Genomic DNA, 21,707 nt, shown 5'->3' on the forward strand with positions numbered 1-21,707 from the left:
GTGTGCTTTACATGTGTCTATGTGATGTATACATGTGCAATATATGCATGTATGTACACACTATGTGTGAGTATGCATGGCTGTGCTCACAAAGGCTAGAGGAATTGATGATGGATGTCCATCCTGATCTGCCACATTTTTGTTTTATTTCCTTGAGACAAGGTCTCTTACTGAACCTGGAACTTTGGAGCCTGCCATTTCTTTTTTAGCTGTCCTGCTGGTCAACAATCCCACATGACCATCCAGTCCCCATGCCCCTCCTAGTGCTGGGGTTACAAAAGGAGCACAGATTCATGTCTGGCTTCTGTTGTAGGTGTTAGGAAACTGAAGTCAGTCCTCATACATGCATTGCATCTTATTATCCTCATGATGATAAGAAAGTGATCTTATCATCAAAACATCTTGCCAGTCCCTGGTTAGTTGCTGACATTTTGCTGCTAAGCAGTTGTTTAGAGTATCCGGTAACATGGCTCAATAGAAAATTTGTCAAACTTTGATGAGATGTCTCTAAAATAAAAGGATCACTTTCCTGACAAGGTTTTGATTAAACAAATTCTTGGAAATGTCTCCCTGAGTGTAGTGATGAGTTTTTTCAATGCCATTGTTACATTCTTTCTAAGTCCTCTTTTGGGGAATAGATTTTACAAATAACAAGTAGAATATTGGTCAGAGCCATCTAAGGAAAATAAGAAACCAACCCCCTACCACCACACTGCATTCTTCTCACTCGTGTTATCTATATAAAGGAAATTAATAATTAAATGCATTTTGTATTTGTTTACTTGTTTAGCCAATGATTAGTTCTTTAAATATCCACCACAAAACTAGTGGGCAAGAGCCATACACTCAGGATAATGAAGCCATCATTTCCTTTTGCAAGGAACTTATGAGTTCAGAAAGGCATTATTTTAGTAAAAGATAATATGTGTCCACAGAGGCCTACAGGGTAGAAACATAAGTAAGAGTTCTTAGATTTTGGAGGTCAAATAAGCCCCAGCAAGTTAGGAGGGCAGGAAAGGAGTGAGATGTTTTAAAGCATTGGCACATTGTATATGCAATGAAGAAGGTTCAATGGGTTGGATACATTTGAGTGCCCTGCACAGGTCAGGTCCATACTGTCAAAGCTTGATTTTTCACTATCATGGTGTTGAGAAGGTATAAGCTTTCCCAAAGTGAAACCTTGAATGGGATATCTAGATGTTTGGGTCACTGTCCTCAGAAGGATGAACCAGTTGTCATCATGGGTTGAGTATGTCTCACAATAAGAGGCTGCTACAAAGAAATGGTCAGGCACTTGCCTGAATCCTACATGAAGCCAGCTCCCTATCTGCTTTTTTCCAAGCTAAATTGCAGCCAGGTGACTTTCACAAGAAGCCACACTACTAGTGTCCCTCCATATTGACATTCAACCTTCTAAATTGTAAGCTAGATAAACTCTTTACATTATAAACTATTTTATGAAGATACTATCCATCAGTATCATGTCACAGCAACAAACAATGGACTAATAAAATTTTATTGTATTTTAGAAGAGATAAAAGGGAGGTAAGATAATTATGTAATGGAATTACCAGCATAATTGGTCAACTAGTAGTCACTTTGCTTACGTTATGAGTAAGTGTTGGTTACCAATAGGATATGGTCATAAAAAAACTGGAGAGTAGAAGTCCAAGGACTCTATTTGGCTGTGAATAAAAAGAATGAAAATTTATGAATAATGATAATGGAGTAGTCTGTTGCAAAAGTCCGTGGAAGAAGCAAACATATTCTGCTGGCAAATATGATGGAAAGCAAAGGAGGGAGCATGGAAATTCATATCTGAGGGTAGACTACCTTTGAGGGACTGAGCTGTGAGTGAAGAGGATATGAGAAACTTGATATCTCAGAGTAGGACAGACAGAACTTTGAATACTTTGATTTGGACAAAGAAGAGAAAAAAGTGAAAGAAGGTAAAGGCAACTCTAGCCAAGAGGCTTAGACTTATGAAAAAATTAATAACATAACGAAAAGCAGAGGAGTGAGCGACTTTGCAAGAGAAGCACTGTGCTGAAAATACATCTGATATAAGCCTGCATGTTATCAAAATACATGTTGTACAAAGTCAAAGAATGTGAGCTGTGTAATATTAAACACCATTGCCATGAAGGCAGAACCCTTCATGTGGGAGTCCCCTCTGTGTGCTGTAATTACCAATAATGAATAAAAGAAACTGTCTTGGCCTGTTGATAGGACAGAACTTAAGTAGGTGGGGAAGATGGAACTGAATGCTGGGAGAAAGAAGGGCAGAGTCAAGCGAGACATCATGGAGCCATCACTGCCAGACATGCTGAAACTTTGCTGGTAGGCCACAACCTTGTGGTCATGCACAGATTAATGGAGATGGGTTAAATTAAGATGTAGGTGTTAGCCAATAAGAAGTTAGAGATAATGGGCCAAGCAGTGATTTAATTAATATGGTTTCTGTGTGATTATTTCAGGGCTGAGCAGCCGGGCGGCCGGGACAAACAGCCCCCTCTCCTCCCACAACCCATGACATAGTGACTCCCATAAAAAGAGGAAGGCAGTGACTTCTTGAATATGTCCATGGTTCAACACCTCAGCATACTGGTGACCCGTCATACATGCTCAGACAGTCTATTTACCAAGATTACCTGATTCTGGCTCTTTGAAGACTTAAATTTTTATGCTGGTTCTACTCAGAGCACAAGAAATCATTCTTATTTGTAAGTTATTATTTCACGGAGATTCGGATCGTCATTCTTCTTCTTTTAGACAAACAATTACCAGTTCTTTATGCATTCCCCCATGCAAAATTATTTGCAGATAGGTGTCTTGCTGAATGAATAGAGTTTGCCTATATCGTCCTCAATATGCTCATATCTCTCACACATATCAAAGATGCTACTGAAGGCATCCTCAACGTACCCGTACCCCTGTAGAGCTCACCTCCTAAATCAGCATGCAGACATTTTCCATGGGTGTGAGACCTTACAGGTAGAAAAACTTTCTTTAAAAATGATCAGAATTTAGAGTTGTGAAAACATGCCTCTTGATTTAAAGTTATCGCCTAGCTCAGAAGGGTCTTTCCTTAGGATCTTATCAGTTTTATAGACCGTTTCTATTTTAGATCCTTTATCTTAAGGACAATCATAAATGCCCTCTTCTGAAGTCATTCAGAGTCTGCTTGTGTTAGAGGGAAGAAGCTATTACTCAAAGCCATGAACCGTCCAAGCTGTCTTGGCTTTACGGTTACTAGGGAATAAGATCTTTGAGATTTCATTTCTAAAATGGCATAAATGGGTCCAAACTGAATGGCCCTGTAAGCATTAACTCTAAATGTGGATCAGTGGTAGACACTTGTCTAGTATGAGCAAGGCCTTGGGTTTGATCCCCAGCATTACAAAAAAATAATAAAAAATGGAACATTATATAAAAACACAGCACTATGCATGGTTCACAGCTGCATGATTTTAATAACTTATATGAGGAACTGAGATTAAAATAAAAAAAGTTGAATGTCTTACATGAGATGCCCTGGGTCAGATAGGTCTCTGCACCATTACAATCCTGGACTCTGTGTTAGGTAGTATCAATGAGTCATTGTGCCATTGGAGACAACGAGAACCTTGTGAGTCGATGCTTTCCTGAACTCCCAGCACAGATAGGCACCCTTTACTGTTGCCCAACATCCAGCAACCTTTCCTGCCTCCGCACTACACTTGTCTCATTTCTTCCTAACTCCACTTTATTCCCTGCTCTTATTAGCGCCAATTGTCATTTTTACAGAACGTAGAATCACCTGGGAGAGGAACCACTGAGCTTGCATCTGAGAGATTATCTTGGTTACTTTCTTTAATGACAGAAAGCCTCTAATTGTGGGAAAATCATGCTCTGAGCAGTGGAACCTGGGTTGTTTACAAAGGAGAAAGTGAGATAAGCCACAGTGTATGATCACTCTGCTTCCTGATAGTGGACAGGGTGTGCCTCCCCCCATCTCCAGCCGCTCCAACGTTCCCACCACGATGAACTTGGTACCACAAGTCAGGGATTTATGCCCTTTATTTCTCAGGTTGCCAAAAGAAGTTAAGACAAACACTCTACACAAAATGTCCTACATCCTTGCCAAAGCTAAAATGTGGACCTCTGCAAATCCCATGGTGACTAAAATTTTGTTATAATATCTCAGAAACTGTTGGTACTGGTTGAATAAAAACAGTAAAAACAGCTATACACATTGGAATTGGAAGAATAATCAAGCAGGTAATACAGATGCACATCACACATAGGTATGGAAGGTTTTCACACACCAGTGGTAAGGATGTGAAATTGTATAGCCATTCACATCCCTACTCGAGGGGTTCCATGCGTTCTAAAATTTTTCCTTTTATAAACATACAGCGGAGAATTTAAAACTGTATACACATAAAATCTTACACATAAATGTTTATGATAATAATATTTGCAATTTATAATAGATGGAAATGTCTCAAATATCCATTAGCAAATGAGTTATGCGTAATGTTGGATACCATGTAATGTAGTACCAGTCCATAGTAGTGAAGAGTGAAATATTGAAGATGCCAAACACTAAAATCCATATAGAAGAATTGTACTTGTGTTCAGGGGAATAGGGAAGTACATTAGTGTTTGCTCTGGGCCAAGAAAGCAGATCTGGATAGCGTTAGAATGGATAGCTTTTTCTCTGGGAAATCATGAAGATATTCTAAAATGATGTTATTTCTTGCTTAAAAGAATAACTTCAGTGCACAGTGCAAGTGGGTAAGTTTCATCACATGTGAAGTATGTATGAGAGAGAGCCAGAGCCAGAGGGAATAAATCTTTCTGCCTTTTAAAAATTTTGAGTAGTATAAGGTCTGTAGTATAAGGTCTTTTTTCAACTGCTATGAAAAAAGAATGCCTCCATCAAAATCAGTGAGGAGGGAATTCAGCTCAGAGTTTAGTGAGTCCTTAACCTGAACCAGCTGGAGTAAAGGTTCTGAAGGGCAAGTTGTTGGGAGGACCAGGGATGAGAAATAAAGAAGACAAAAGCAAATTCTAGGATGGGACGGTCTTGAATAAATTGATCGGCTTATGTTAATCAGTTTTGTTAAGAAGTACAGCTTATTATATGCTGTTTCTGGGGGGAAATATAGGCCAAGGTCTACAGAAGGCTAAATCAAGCGATGTCAGCAAAGCAAACACAGTACACCTTAGATACAGCTGCTTGGGTCTGATAGCCAAAGCCCTTCAGGAGGGAAAATCGGATTCCCCAGAACTGAAGCCTTAACTCTTTCAAGAAGGGCCCCAGTCTCAGTTCTAGACTAGTCCTTGCCACGCGTACTCCTGGTCAAAGACACAGAATGAATGTCCCCTTTGGCCTTTCATCATGTCCTCTGAGGAAGCCTTGGATCAGCCTGGATCTCAAAGGTGCAGGGGTAGGGACTGGAAATATGACTGGGTATTTATTGTCACCAGTGATTGTTCTGGAAACCTTAGTCCTGCCACTACCACTGATGTCTCTGAGGGAGAAATTGGTTCACGTGCGCTGGAGAGATGGCTCAGTGAGCAAGAGTACTTACCTCCTAAGTGTGAGGACCTTGGTCAAGACCAATGGTATTCACACAAAAATCTGGTCAAGGCCACACATGACCTGTAACAGCTAGAGAAGGTGTACAAACTGGAGGATTGCTAGAACGTCCTGACTTCCAAACTACATGGAAAAGATTGACTTTGTCCAAGTTCAGAGGAACACATTCTCAAGGAAATAAGGCAGAGAGGGATGGAGAAAACCACACAATGTCCCCTTTAGTCTGTTGGTGTATGGGTGTGTATGAACCTGCACATATACCACACACACAAACAAAGGAAAAAAGTCCACTCTCTGCGGTTGTTCAGAAGACAACAAAACACTTCTGTTCTTCCTTTATTCCTTTTTGTTTGTTTTATAAGACAGAGTTTCTCTGTGTAACAGCCCTAGCTGACCTAGAATTTACTCTGTAGACCAGGCTGGCCTTGAACTCATAGAGGTCCACTTGCCTCTGACTTCCAAGTGCTGGGATTAAAGGCATGCACCACCTTTCACTTTTAAAAGAATTTCATATATGAATACAGTGCATTTATATAATTCCCACTTTTTCCTCTTCTCTAACTAACCCCACAAACTTCTTGGATTCATGACCCATTCTTTTATTATTATTATTGTTACTTTCTAAAGCCCTGTTTCTACTCTTTCTTCTTATGGGCAAAATGCACACAAGTGGTATTTTTGTTCACATAATGGTTGTATTTGTTTATGGGCAAGAGTGATAATTTCAAAATGACTAAAAAGCTAATACTAACTACTATGTGTATAAAATCTCTTAATTGTTCACCTCACCAGTGTGCTGGGCCTGAGCAGCTTTCTTCAGCATGACATCCCTCAGCTGCGTCTCATGACCTATACCTGGGACACTACCTGAGTAAGGTTGTTTCCAGACAAAAACGCTGACTTGGGTGCAGGCAGTTGATTAGGAGAGAGTCTCAGAAAGCAAGAAAAGCAAGTTAAGAGGAAAAGTCTCTGGGAAAGTCTGTTTCCAAAGTTGTTATCCTAGCCCATGGAACTGTGTCTCTACCAGCACATCTGCAAATCACACAGCACCTTCTAGAACTGTCTCACACGGAAGACTGGGCCGGATGTATTCTCTCCCCTGTTGGCCACTAACTTATGGACAAGTCAGTAAGGCTTTTTGGGGGGTGGGGTGGGATGGGGAAGAAAGCTTAAGACAGAAAGCAAAGAGCATGTGGACAGGGCCACCATATGAGGAGGCTGCTGTTTTGGATACTCTAGGCTTGCAAAGATGCCCACCACAGACATGATAGAACTACAAATATTGCAACTGAGATGTGCCAGGAGACTCCAGACACTTTTGCTTTTTTTTAACGACAGAATTCTCCTGTTTTGGTTATGCATACTCCAAAACATTTAGGAAAATACAGACAATTCCCAGTAATGGCTGGACCTAGGAATTTCCAACATTACAATGAGTTAAAAGTGATAGGTACACAGATGAAACTGCACGTTGGTTTTGAACTTTTAACTCCTTCATACAAGAATCTTTGAACAATAGCTGTGATGCTGCTTTTCTTGCTATTCTGATCTCGACAGTGAGCATCTTCCTTGCCGCTAGTCATTTGCATGTTTCTCTCCCCTAATACTAGCATGATGGTAAAACAGACTCACTAAAATAAGAGAAGAGCTAAAAGAATTTCATGGCTACTTAATATTTGGAGTTTTGCTAAACAAATGAATAGCTAGATAGCTCACTTTTTCGTTTCAGCATCCCTGTAAACCTTTAACAACAACTGGGTATGTCAAGGACCTCTTATGAATACAATTATATCTATCAAAGTCTATCACAGAAGGAATTAAATCTGTAGGTTATTAAAATGTGTCATTAAACCGTTACACATTAGAACAAATATCAAGGTTTTCTAAAAATATCTGTATTTAGTGACAAGTTTGGCATTGTTCTATATTTTAACAAATGTCTTTCGTGTCTGGATTAATAGAAGACAGCTGGATTCTCGTGTCTGCTGCCACATCAGTCTGTTTTGAGATGTCGTTTGGGTTGAAGTACACGAAGAACACCCAATCTTACTGCTATGTATGGTGGAAACAAAGGTGTGTCGTAGCAGACTCGATAACTAGTTTGAATATTCTTAGAGAGTATACAGAAAACTTTTAAAAATTCCTTAAAAATGGGGAATAATGCTCAGTCTAAAACTCTTTGTATCTTCATGCTTTGGTCTTCAAAAATATTAGTTCTTTGAGTTATCTAAATTTGTGAAATAGTCAAGTTTAACTTAACTCAAAATCAAAATCACATTTGCTAATATCCTCACCTATTGCAATGGGCTGTTATTCATGTACTAAAAAGCTGTCATTCTCATGGTGGTGAATTCAAGTTCCTTTTAAAAAACAAACAAACAAACAAAAAAACCCAAAGATTTATTTATTTATTATGTATCCATTGTTTTGCCTCCAAGTATGTCTGCACACCAGAAGAGGGCACCAGATCTCATTAAGAGAGTCATGAGTCATGTAGTTGCTGGGAATTGAACTCAAATTTTCTGGAAGAGTAACCAATACTCTTAACCTCTGAGCCATCTCTTCAGCACCAGATTTCAAGCCTCTTATGGTCCAATTCTAATTGGAAAGTTCAAATTTTATCAGTGGCATCAAAGACTGAGCAAACTGTGAGGTTTATTCCTTAAAACTGTAGGCTCCTATTGTTGTATGTTTAAGAAAGTGTGTGTCAAATACACCAGTCAAAATAAAGATAAGTTGCCAATAATCCTTTCAGGTAAACTTGATTGTCTGTGTATTCATAGGTCTAGATTTAATAAACTAACACTTACTATACTCTCATCAAAAGAATTTTTCAGTATATCCAATGTTTTCTTTGACTTTTGTAAAAGGTATGATATTGAAGAAACGACAGATGAAGAATGAAGCTGGAGGTTACTCTTTTTACTCATGGAATTTCTCTCACTACTACTTTTGCATCATTAGTGAAAATGTTAACTTGATGAAAAAAAAACCCTGTGACATCTTCATATTCTTTTTTTTTTAATTTATCAAACTATGCATTTTTCTCTACTCCCCTTCCTTTCTCTTCCCTCCCCTTCAACTCTCTCCCATGGTCCTCATGCTCCCAATCTACTCAGGAGATCTTGCCTTTTTCTAATTCCCATGTAGATTAGATCCATGTATGTCTCTCTTAGTGTCCCCATTGTTGGCTATGTTCCGGGACTGTGAATAGTAGGCTGGCTTTCTTTGCTTTATGTCTAAAAGGCACTTATGAGTGAGTACATATGATATTTATCTTTCTGGGTCTGAGGTCCCTAACTCAATATGATGTTTTCTAGAACCATCCATTTGCCTGCAAATTTCAAGATGTCATATTTTCTGTAGTACTCCATTATGTAAATACACCACATTTTCCTTATTCATTCTTCAGTCGAGGGGCATTTAGTTTGTTTACAGATTATGGCTATGACAAACAATGCTGCTATGTACTTAGTTGACCACATGTCCTTGGGCATATATCCAAAAGTGGTATTGCTGGGTCTTGAGGTAGGTTGTTTCCTAATTTTCTGAGAAATCGCCATACTAATATATAAAGGGGCCGTATCAGTTTCCACTCCCACCAGCAATGCAGAATGTTCCCTTTACCCCACATCCTTTCCAGCATAAGTTGTTTTTAGTGGTTTTAATCTTGGCCATTCTTACAGGTGTAAGATATGGAATCTCAGAGTTGTTTTGATTTGCATTTCTTGGATAGGTAAGGATATTGAGCATTTCCTTAAGTGTCTTTCAGCCATTTTAGGTTCTTCTGTTTAGAGTTCTCTGTCCATGTCTGTATAGCATTTTTTAATTGAATTATTTGTTCTTTTGTTGACCGATTTCTTGAGTTCTTTGTATATTTTGGAGATTAACCCTCTGTCTGATGTAGGGTTTGTGAAAATATTTTCCCATTCTGTAGGCTGTTGCTTTGTCCTGTTGATCATGTCTTTGTTTGACAGAAGCTTTTCAGTTTCAGGAGGTCTCATTTATTAAGTGTTTCTCTCAGTATCTGTGCTACTGGGGTTATATTTACAAAGTGGTCTCCTGTGCCAATGCATTCAAGTGTACTTCCCACTTTCTCTTCTATGAGGTTCAGTGTGGTTGGTTTTAGGTCTTTGATCCATTTGGACTTGAGTTGTGCATGGTGATAGATATGAATCTATTTTCATTCTTCTACATGTTGATATCCAGCTATGCCAGCACCATTTGTTAAATCATCTTCATATTCTTATGACAACTATTTGGGTCTCAGGAATCCCCAAAGTCTTTAGGACTGACAGAGACCCACAATCCAGGCTTGGGAAACTGCAAAAGTGAGGACAAATGTGTCTTAAGTTATTTCCATCATTAAAATCATTTTCAAAAATTCATTAAGTTGCATACCAAGATAGGATCAAGCCCATGATCTGATAACTCCCAAGCTCTACTCACCATAGTCACCTGGTCACCTAATCACCATCCTAACTCTGGCCCACTCAGCTGCAGCCAGAAGGCTTCAGCTAGTTTCTCTGCTCAGTACCTTATATAACTAATGCCAGACAAGAGGAGCACCAAACAGTGAATGGTAAGGATTTCTTTTCTAAATTGTGCAGCTTCACTGCGATGCACTCAAGAACCATGGGACTGCAATCAAGTATGCTAGCTTCTTTATGTATGCTAAAGCTTTAAGTATGCTCCCCTGTCCATGGGGAGGCTTAAGGATAAGGACTTTGTTCTCATTCAGATTAAAGTTCTAACTCGTTCCTTTGGATCAGATGAAAATGCAAGCAGCCAGAATGACAAAGACTTTGGAAAAGCGTAGGACAAAAAGAAAAGTTATTTTTTTTCTCCTCCTTTTCTTAAGCTTTCTAGGATTTTAAGGAAGAAAGACCACACCTTCTACCAAGGAAATAATGAAGGGAAATGCTCAGCGGCCATTTGGATAAAAGAACCTCCGAAAATTACAGTTGACTTGAGCCGGAGCTGATTTTCATGACTGGGTGGGTCATATGCTTGTGAAGCTATTTGGTGCATGCACTTGAGTACAGCCTCATAGTTTACAAACACCACCCTAACATTTGTTAACCGCATCCACTGAACTCAGCACGTGAATCTTCATTAGTCTAGTTAGCCAAGGTCATAGGATATGGAAAAGCAATAGGGATTAGAGTCTCTGTCCAGCAGGTAATGTGTTGCGTTACTTTTCTCATGACTGTGACAAAACATTCAGCAGAAAATCCTTAGGAAAGAAGGATTTGTCTTGGTCCAAGGCTCCAGAGGTTTCAGAGCATCTGGACAATGATGAAGCAGAGCATCTTGTGGGCAGGAGCATCTAGAAGAGGCTGTTGACTTTGTGGCACGTAGGAAGCAGGCAGAAACTACCAATGCAGAGTGGTGTCTACTATGTAACCATTCAAAAATTGCATATGTACCAGCAGTCTATAGGATGCTGCTGCCCACATTTAAAGAAGGCCTTCTGCCTTTAATTATCCCTCTGAACACATTCTCAACACTCGCAGACCTGTACTGTACTGACCTCCTGGGCACATCTTGATCCAATCACTTTGACTATCAAGGTTAGCCATTAGGTAACCTTTAAATTTGCCCAGAAACCTTACAGATTGCTGTATCTTCACTTAGTGATGAGAAGGGAATGCAAGGCTCATGAAGGAAAACTGACCAAGGGAAAGCAAGACCTTCAAGGTACTCAAATCAAAGAGAAGAAACAAGAAAGGGAAGGGACAGAAGAGGGGAGATAGAGAAAAGAGGAGAGATAATGGGGAAGGATCTGTGAGCCACCTATCCTGCTCAGTATCACATGATTAAAAATTAATAGAAGATAGATCCATTTAAAGCTGAGGGACATTACTATTAAGGTGTTTTAGGGAGAATTTGTTTAGAAAGAGATCGTTAAGTTGTTTGACAGTGTAACCCTTTGGGGTAAGTTTTAACCCTTACTCAGCCTTAAGCAAAGATAGTTTTCACTAGCAGACTTCTCTCCCTCTCTCTTTCTCTCTCTCTCTCTCTCTCTCTCTCTCTCTCTCTCTGTGTGTGTGTGTGTGTGTGTGTGTGCACACATGAATGTGTGCCTACTATGTACATGTGTTTATTAGACTCTGTAGAAAGTTGGGGTCACAGAGGTAGGCACTGATTTCCTATGACTTTTCCTAAAATTATCACTGACACAGGAATAATGCTGTTGTCTACTGCATGATGTCAGGATAATGGGTTTTAGGCAGTGGAGACTTTGTCGCAGTAAGCTACGCTTCTGAGTATGTTCCCCATCCCTTGCTGCCTAAAAATAATGGGGATACTGTTCTTCGCTGCTCCTGGACAATTGTAGATCTCAGATGACTCACATTTCTTTCATTAAAAGCAAATGGTGTCCCAGAGAAGATCATACTCATGTTTTTCAGGCCCTAGGGGAATCATTTCTCTAATTGGAAGTATGAGTACTGCTGAGACCTCGTTCCTCTGTCAGTCTCGACCCTGTGCCTGGAATCATGTATTAATTCTGATAGGAACCTAAGGGTATTTCACGGAGATAAGTGCATGTCGATTCTCTGCTTTTTTAGTGACACTTCTAACAGTCACTGATTCAAAATACTGAAGGAGAACATACTTCTGCACAGCTGTTGTAGGCTTAAGGAAGTTGCAGAATCACGTTGTAAGCATTACAGTGGCCACAAGGTGGCAGTCCTGAGGGTTAGGTACCATTTCAAAGAACGTTAATAGAGACAACGTAACAATTTCAGTACTTTAACATTGTTATTGCTCTGCCTTGCAGGACCCAGCAGTCCAGCGATCTTCAAACTATGCTCCAAATATCTTCATCTGTCAAAACGTATCCTCAGAGAAGCTCACTGGCTGATCCTTGCCCAGAATTTAATAAATTTAATAATTCAACTTTCCTGAACTCTTTATATTTAAAACATTCAGAGACTCTAGAATTTCCAAGCATAAACATTGGGAAGGAGAGGCTCCAACTACTTGAAATACTGATACAGGAGGATATCTTGATCCCAGTAGATCAGGAACAGCCTAGGTGACATAGCAAGACATTATCTCAGAAGACAAGAAAATACAAGTAAGGAAAGGGAAGGAAGGCGAGCAGGGAAAGGAGGGAATTTGACTGAGGAGGACCTGTGAGTCATCTATTATGTTCATTTTTGAAGCGAAGAAGCAGAGGCTCCGAGAATTTTAGAACCACCACCAAAGTCACACAGTTGATTTTCAGTCCATTCTGGTCAAAACTACTCCCTCATCTTTAACAAAACATGACTTACTGGTGTGAAATGTGGTACTGTTTCACCAAGTTTCACTTCATGAGATAGTATCCTTAGACTTTAACTGAGGATGTTAGTAAATCAGCATCTACCAAGCATGAAGCAGTTAATGGATCCATAAGGGGCCTGAAGAAGTAGGGGAAATGTGGATCAGCATGAGGATCTGAGTCTGGTGGGCAGAACCTGTATAATAACCTGGATGCTGCAGTGTGCATACACTTGCAACGCTAGTGCTGGAGTTTGGAGACAGGAAGAGCTCTGAGACTTGGAGGCCAGATAGTCTTGCTGGATCTATGTTCAGTTAGGGACCATATCAAAAAAATAAGGAGAAAAGCGGTAGAGAAAAAAACACCTGTTAGCATCTCTGCTCCCCACAAACACTAGTTCATTCACACACATGTGCACACATATGATCAAGTGCACGCATAAACAGCATACATGCAAATACCACACACACACACACACACACACACACACACACACACACATCTGTAAGTCCCTAAGCCATCTGCAGTGATAATCAAGACCAGAGCTTCTCTATACTCAATGACAATGTTGAGAACCACAGTCCTCTGCTAGCTGAAAAACAGTTACAGGGATAAGGTGTGTAGTTTTTGGATTTCCTGCTAGGGCCTCTGCTCACACACAGTGAATTAGACACCATAGTGCAGAAGGTAAACAAAAATGGATAAAAGAAGCACACACACTGCCACAGTATCCATAGCATTCACTGAAACCCATGACTACCACAGGAGTCCACAACAGTGTTACCACCCTTAAGGGGATGGCTTTGAGCTAATGGCTGGCTCGGGGTGGTGCTCACACAGGCAAGCTCAATCTTCCTGTTCTGTCTTCCCTCCCACCACTGTTCAATGTGCACAAACTGAACATCATGATTCATTCACCTTGTATGAGTTTTAGCTCTATGTTTAATGGAACCTTTTAATCTTTCTATGTGGCATTCTTCTATGCATAATGTTTTTATTATTATTTATAGAAAGAATTGATTATAAAAAACATTATTATTCATAGAAAAGTATAAATATTCTATATTATTTATATAAAAATTTATTATATTGATGTTTCATTATAATCTTGTACCATAAAGTCTCAGCTACATAAAATGGAAATAATCCGACAGAATCTGCTCTATATGGGAGGAGTCAACATGATATAATAAGTACAGCTGTTGGGTAGTCAAACTTGCTGGGAATATTAGTTCATGATTTTATCAGTTTTGGGTTAGATCACCTAATTTTTAAGATCTCATGTGCTTAGCTAAAAAAAGGGATAAGTTATACTTGCCTGTCATACTATTAGTTGGAACCATTCTTTATAGGTAATAAAAAAAACCACCTCTAGAAAGAGTTTAAAAAGTGAGCTCCCGAGGTCCAAATGAGGAGCAGAAGGAGGGAGAACATGAGCAAGGAAGTCAGGACCACGAGGGGTGCATCCACCCACTGAGACTGTGTGACTGATCTAATGGGAGATCACCAAGGCCAGCTGTACTGGGACTGATGGAGCATGTGATCAAACCGGACTCTCTGAAAGTGGCTGTCAATGAAGGCTGAGTGAGAAGCCAAGGACAATGACACTGGGTTTCGATTCTACTGCATGGACTGGCTTTGTGGGAGCCTGGCTTGTTTGGATGCTCACCTTCCTAGACCTGGATGGAGGGGGGAGGACCTTGGACTTCCCACGGGGCAGGGAACCCTGACTGCTCTTAGGATTGGAGAGGGAGAGAGTGGGGCAAAGGGGAGGGAAAGAGAGGTGCGGAGGAGATGGAAATTTTTTAATAAATAAATAAATAATAAAAAAGTTTAAGAATTTATTTAGCAACAAGAATGTGTTAAAACCTGGAAAATAAGCAGACTCTCAGATAAGGTCAAGAAAGACAAACCCAACACATCTTATTGTTCCTTCCTTCTTTAGCTTTTTCTGCTGCTCTACTGTAGCAGGGCCAAAGAGAGGGTGTAGGTGCTTTGCTTTTCTTTCCAATCTATTTTATTATTTATATATTTGATGGGGGGTATTTTTGGGGACAGGGCTTCTCTGTGTATAACCCTGGCTGTCCTGGAACTCACTCTGTAGACCAGACTGGCCTCAAATTCACTGATGCTCTTCCTTCCTTTGCCTCCCAAGTGCTGGGATTAAAGGCCCGTGCTACCACACCTGACTTTTTAAAAATGTATTGTTTATTTTTATTGTATGTTCATTGCTGTTTTGCCTGTATGTCTGTCTGTGTGAGAGTGCCAAGCTCCTTGAAACTGAAGTTACAGACAGTTGAAAGCTGACATGTGGTTGCTGGGAATTGAACCCAGGTCCTCTGGGAAAGCAGCTAGTGTTTTTAACTGTTGAACTATCTCTCCACCCCTCCAGTATATTTTAAAGACAGAATTCAGCTATATATCCCAAGTTGCCCTTGAACTTGGTAGATCATCAAGATATGTAGAAGAACAAAACTCAGGAATCTACTGCTTTTACTCCAAGTGCTGGGGGTTATGGGATATCCCTCCACAGGCAATGGTCTCCCTCTTTCAAAGATTATTTATATGAATATATGTAAAGCGTTTAGCAGACTGTTGACACATAGTTCTTTTTCCTCATTTCAGATTTTTTATTCTTTTCTCATGCAATACATCCAGACCACAGCATCTCCTCCTTCCGCTCCTCTTAGCTCCTTCCCACCACCCCTCTACCCCAGATCCACTGAGCCTCTGTTTTCCTTCAGAAAAGAGCAGGCCTCCCAGGGATATCAGCCAAACAGAGCAGAACAAGATGCAGAAGACTAAGCCCAAACTCTCATATCAAGGCTAGATGAGGCAACCCAGCAAAGAGTCACATGAACAGGCAAAAGAGTTAGAGACACCCCCACTCTCACTGTTACAAGTCCCACAAAAACCCCAAGTTAAACAACCACAGCATGTATTCAGAAAAACTAGCACAGACCCATGCAGGCTCTGTGATGGCCTCTTCAGTCTCTCTTTTCCTCTCTCTTCTCTCTCTCTCTCTCTCTCTCTCTCTCTCTCTCTTTCTATTTTGAGTTTGATGTTGAATAAAATTTCTATTATTACTAAAGGTCTACAAGCCCATATACTCTACATTTTCTTATTTTCTTCCTCTTTGACTCTTTAAATTGGTCTATCACTCTGCAAGCCAAGTTGTCCTCAAATATTAGGTGATTCTCCTGCCTCAGTTTCTGGAATATGAGGATAGGAGCACCACTCTCAGCTATAATCGATTTTCAAAACAAGAGATAAGGAAACTGAAAATGTTTCTATGTTTTTAGACAAATTATTTGGTTTTATGACTTAGCCTGGGAAGAACAGGAGCACATCTACCTGTAGCGCTGGCACAAAAGGGCTATGAATGGAAGACCAGGCTAGCCTGGGATGCAGAAAGACCCAAAGCATAAAAAGAAATAGAAGATAAATCCTTGATCTGAATTCACTTGTTGAAACTAAGTGTTTCTCTCCGTTGGTGGGATGTACACATGATTTTTCCAGGGAAAGGGTAGGATGCTTAACTATGCTGTGGGGTTCTGATGCTATCTTGGGCACTTTGAGATATATAGTGTGGGGCAGTGGTGGTACACACCTATAATTCCACCACACTTGTGAGGCAGAGGCAGGAAGATCTCTGTGAGTTCGAAGTCAACCTGATCTACAGAGCAAGTTCCAGAACAGTCAGGGCTACACAGACAAACCCTGTCTTAGAAAAAAACTAAGAAAAACCCATAGAAACTACATAAAAAAACATGTAGTGTATACATGCATTTAATGTTCATGAAATTTCCCAGTCCTGAATTCATGACAGATGTGATTTCAAAGGTTTTGCTAAGGAAGAATGGCTTATAAAGTTACTAATATTTTTTTAAATTGTAGCCTAAACATTTGAATGCTGATGCCCATAGAGTGCTAAAGTCAAATTATTCATAACTTTAGTGTACTAAATCTCAGTTTAAAAATGATTCTAAGTATTCTTTCCTGGATAGTAAATGTCATTTTATTTAAAAACACAAATAGCAACAGAACCAATGCAATTATAATTATAACCAATAATTCCAGGAACTCAAGAAGAAATCCATGGTGCTTATTCACTCTTGTTCACTCGCTTGTCCATGTAACACTTTTTTTTTCAACCAATCTTTAAGTCTAGCACCATGCTGGACTCACGATGCAGCTGCTTTTCTTATCGTCAGTGGAACAAATTTGCTTCCTTGCTCTAAAATGACTTCCAGCAAGCACAGTTAAGGAGTTGCAAAGGGCCAGTATCAGTGTATGGCTTCCTACAGGAAACTGCTTTCAACTGTTTGGGTTGTGGACTCAAGTTCTGTGACTGTCCTTCAGCAATGACGTATTAACGCAGGACCGGCCTGCAGAACTGAAGCATATCCCATGCTTGCTCTCTAGACATCTAGGCTCCAAGTTCATTCGAGCTCTCCAGAAAAGAAACTCCTCAGAATGGATTTTGGTTTCTCTGTGTCTCTTTGCTGTGATGAGATGTTCATTTCCTCCCAAAGGTATACCCCAGAGCCTTACCTGAGCAGACAACTCCATTCAGCAAGGGATTTCTGAGACAAAGCAATACTCTTGACCTGATGAATGTACTTGTTTTGAGATCTGTGTTGCTTTCTGCTTCTGGTGTCAAAATTGTTGGCTTCTTGAAGTGAGTAGGTTATTATACTCAAGGCAGGAGGTGGAGCTTTGAGACCTGAACTCCTAATGAACACAATGGGTTTTGTTGTTGTTGTTGTGGTTGTGGTGGGTTTTTTTGTCATTATTTTTGTTGTTGTTGTTTGGGGGCTTTTTTTGCCTCTTTGAGATCATACACACAAATCAGACTCAAATTTAGTTTACAGCGGAAAGAAATAAGTTATCGTGAGATTGCAGCAGGCATGGCACCCCGCCAAGTACAGCAATCCAGAAAGCATGAATGGCACCTTGCCTGGGCAACACTCTAGAGATGACCCTGTTGGTGGGGCCCTGACTAACCCAGCTACCACCCAGGCCCAGAACCAGGACTACAAGTTAGCTCACCTCAGCATCCACCTTATTTATAAACAGCTGGACTGTGTGAAGGGGCTGGACCTGCAGATCCAAAGCTACAGGATCCCTAAGACACAGGAAAATAACAGGATATCCAAGAGGAGACCCAGCGAGTGATGCCGCAGGGCGATCGGTAATGAAAAGTCCCCAGACTATCTTAATACAAAATATACAGCTTTAAAAAACAGAAGTAAGACTTACACCAGCTTACACCAGAATCCAAATGATCCGTCCAGACGCAGGAGCCAGGCGAGAGAGAGCTAGTGGGAGCGCACTCGCCAGGTTTATAAGTAAACTTTAGTCTAAGGGCGACACGCCCCATGAACAGAATGTGATTGCCTGAACTCCCCTATCATCTCCCCCTTTTTTTCTAAAATAAGACAGAACCAAATAGTTTGGCAAAAGCCAGAGGCCTTGAACCAGACCAATGAATGACTCATTGCAATGAACACTTACAAGTAATGATGTGTGGACTAAAGGATAAACTGTGTGACACAAAGGGGCCACATTAAAGCCTCCAGAGAGATGTTTTTAAATGTGTTCTGTTTTGTTTCATTTTGTTTTTTCATTTGGTTTTTGGCTGTTTCATTTGTTTTTTGTTGTTGCTTTGTTTTCTTTTTGGTTTTACTTTTAAACTTTGTTTTAGAAAGAGATTGCAATGGCAGAATGCAAAAGAGAGGGGTTGGGGAAATGAATGGGGCCAGGATGCGTGATGTGATATCCACAAGGAATAAACAGAAAGTTATATTTTAAAATAGGAAATTGCGTAAGCTGTCATTATGGTATACTATTTATCCCCTACTAGACTCCTAATAAAACTTGTAACTATTATAAAGGTAATAAAGAGGTAGGACCCATCAAGAAGGTGGTGCATGGTTATATAATTCCAATATTCACATATTTATGAGGATGTGGCAAGAGAATCATGAGCTTGTTAGGTTATCCTGGGCTAAATGGTGATATCATGTGAATCACTGAGTGAGGGGCAAGAAGATTTGCCTTCAAAACTGATGTCAATTACATCATGTTTGGATTTTAAGAAAAGGAGAAGTCAGGAAACCCATTCATTCCTGTTAACCTCTCTTCCCCCCTCTTTGTCCTTACTTCGGTCTTACTTTGGACTTTCTTTTGCCCTGTTGTGATATCACAGGAAGGGTCTTAATAGATGCTAGCAAACACATGTTCCACTGCATAGCTTCTAGAACGATGGGCAAAAGTTTTGTAATTGTTATAAGCAACTTGGCCTGTGACACTGTTTCCTATAGCATATGGCAGATTAAAGACCATCACCAAGAGGTTAAGCACACATCAAAGCTCACTGATCTTAGGTAGATGCAGGCCAGAGCATGAGCTGATACATGAGCTTTCTTCTTGTTCATCTAGAGGAGATAAAAAGTTTAGTGACCGATTGGGTGGTGATGGCACACACCTTTAATCCCAGCACTTAGGAGGCAGAGGTTGTCAGATATCTGTGAATTCAAGTGCAGCCTGGCCTACAGAGTGAGTTCCAGGACAGCCAACGCTACACGGGGAAACCCCGTGTCAAAAAAAAAAAAAGAAACATACTGTGGCAGTAAAGGGAAGTGGGTACCCTTGACTTGGATGGGGTCTGGAGGATATCTGTGACTTTCCTAGAACACTGAGAATGGGGACTTCAGGAAGAGGAACTGGACTCACAACCAGGAGAAGGGGATATGCAAAGACACAAATTTACAATACCAGTAGAAGAACAACAGAGACTTGTTTTGATCAGATAGAAGGAGGAATTCGAACATGTGGGAAATAAAGATGAAGTAGCCATACTTCAGATCAGAGATGGCTTTAAAGGCTGTTTAGGGTGATTTGGGCTTCACCCTGAAGACAGGAAGAGATCAACAAGGTTTTGAAACAGTGAATTAACCAAATCTGCTCTTTGGAAATACGTTATTCAAGGTAGAATGTCTCAGGAAGAAGCAAAAAGCAGGGAACCAGACAGCATTGAGTAACACATCAGTCTAGCAGAGCTATGATGCCTGACGTCACCTGAAATCTTGGAGAGACCCAGATACTCAAGGATTCTGAGTGGAGAAACATCAGGTCTTTGTGATAGGTTCATGTAGAGTTGAGACAGAGAATAAAACAAAACCACCCCAGGTTTCTGACATGCAGAATTTCTACAACAGATAGATATAACTTAATTTATATTATAGTTTCTGTTTCAATTATTTTATAGAGCATATATTGAATGGTTAATCTGAGCCAAAAATCTATGCTAGATGCTGTGGATAGGAAAATGAGTTTGACAGAATGTTTTCCTTAGTTACGGAGACAGACACATATGTAGACAATTTCAACACAATGTAATAAATGTTACCATAAAGAGAGAAACAGGAATCACATACTGGTGTAATTATTCATTTATACTGCCAGAATGTCTCCTATTCATCTTTGGCCCTCAAAAAAACACAAAAGCAGAGTTCACTTGACTTTGGGAAGTTCACCTCTGCCTTCACAACATGTTATCACAAGACAGTATCTCTAACTGTGGTCAAAGACTGAGCCTCACAGAGTCTGAGACAAAGCTCTGTTCCACCTTTACAAACTTTGAAAACACATGCTAAACCTTCCCATGTTAATTAATCAAATCTCTATACAGTTTTCTCTGTCTTCTCTTGGCTATCAACAAATAAACAAAATCCACAACAACTAAAACGGACATTTTGTACTGTGCAAAATCATGTCCTTCATCATAAGCCTGTAATTCACACTTAGGTCAAATAATTTCTTTGGATCTTTATCTTAGAAAAGAAAAAGATATATTGTTTTGTCTCTAAGCCTTCATGAAGGATTGTGTACTTTTAGTTCTCATAAATTTTTTTCTCAGATTATATGGAAATAAGTTTAACAAAATGTTTATGGACTAAACTTTGGTCTATGCAATTCTCTCTCTCTCTCTCTCTCTCTCTCTCTCTCTCTCACACACACACACACACACACACACACACACACACACACACACACACAAAGCCCACAAGATGCTTCTTTCTTCCACAAAAGACTAAACAAGATTCTGTGCTTCTTCATGTATAACTATTGGACATTACAAAATAGTTTGGTTCATGAGGCTATGAAGGTATAACTTGGCGAAAATACAAATGCATACATTGCCATTGTTCTACTTTCTAAACTAATGTAATTGTCCAATGTTACCCTTTATTTACTTGCTTAAGCAAGTGGTTTCTTTTATGTCCTCAGACTCTGTGGATGTGTAACTAGGATACTGAAATGCAGGAATACTTTTGAATGCAGGATATGAAGACCCAAAGACTCAAGTTGACCTGACACCTGAGGGACTATAGTTGTTTCAAGTCTCAACAGGCAGTTTCTAAGCAAGGATTGCTTGAGCATTAGGACAGCTGACAGAGTATCTCAGCATTTCTTTCTCCACTAAGTTCCTTTCTGGCAACTTCGGAATAGCTTGATGTCTATTGAAGAATTCAAGAAACACAAGTGATCCCACAAGGAAGGTAAAAGCAGTGTGGCTTCCTATGGCTTGCCCAGAAGTCGCGCAGTGTTTCTTTTATGAAACATTCTCTATTGGCTGAAATAGCCAACTCTACATAGACATAAGCCAAGGAGACCCAATTTCAAACTTGGTAAGGTTGGCTAAACAAACTTGATAAAAATGGCAAAGTAACACCTAAAGACAGCTACTGTGATGAGATATAGCTCTAGAAATGGCAACTTGGTACATTTACCTTAACTTAATAGCTAGAATATTTTTTTCTCATGCACTTCATGTTTTTAATA

At 39.9% G+C, this 21,707-nt stretch overlaps 1 long non-coding RNA gene across 1 annotated transcript; it reads left to right on the forward strand.

The window, feature by feature from the left end:
* Positions 1-10,359: 10,359 nt before the first annotated feature.
* Positions 10,360-12,495, forward strand: LOC146891478 (uncharacterized). The gene is made up of 2 exons (XR_014997461.2): positions 10,360-10,584; positions 12,372-12,495. It is a non-coding gene; the product is annotated as an uncharacterized LOC146891478 (long non-coding RNA).
* The last annotated feature ends 9,212 nt before the right edge of the window (positions 12,496-21,707 follow it).

The sequence above is a fragment of the Myodes glareolus genome, chromosome 16 (assembly GCF_982192425.1).
Source record: "Myodes glareolus chromosome 16, mMyoGla1.1, whole genome shotgun sequence".
Classification (NCBI taxonomy): Eukaryota; Metazoa; Chordata; class Mammalia; order Rodentia; family Cricetidae; genus Myodes; species Myodes glareolus.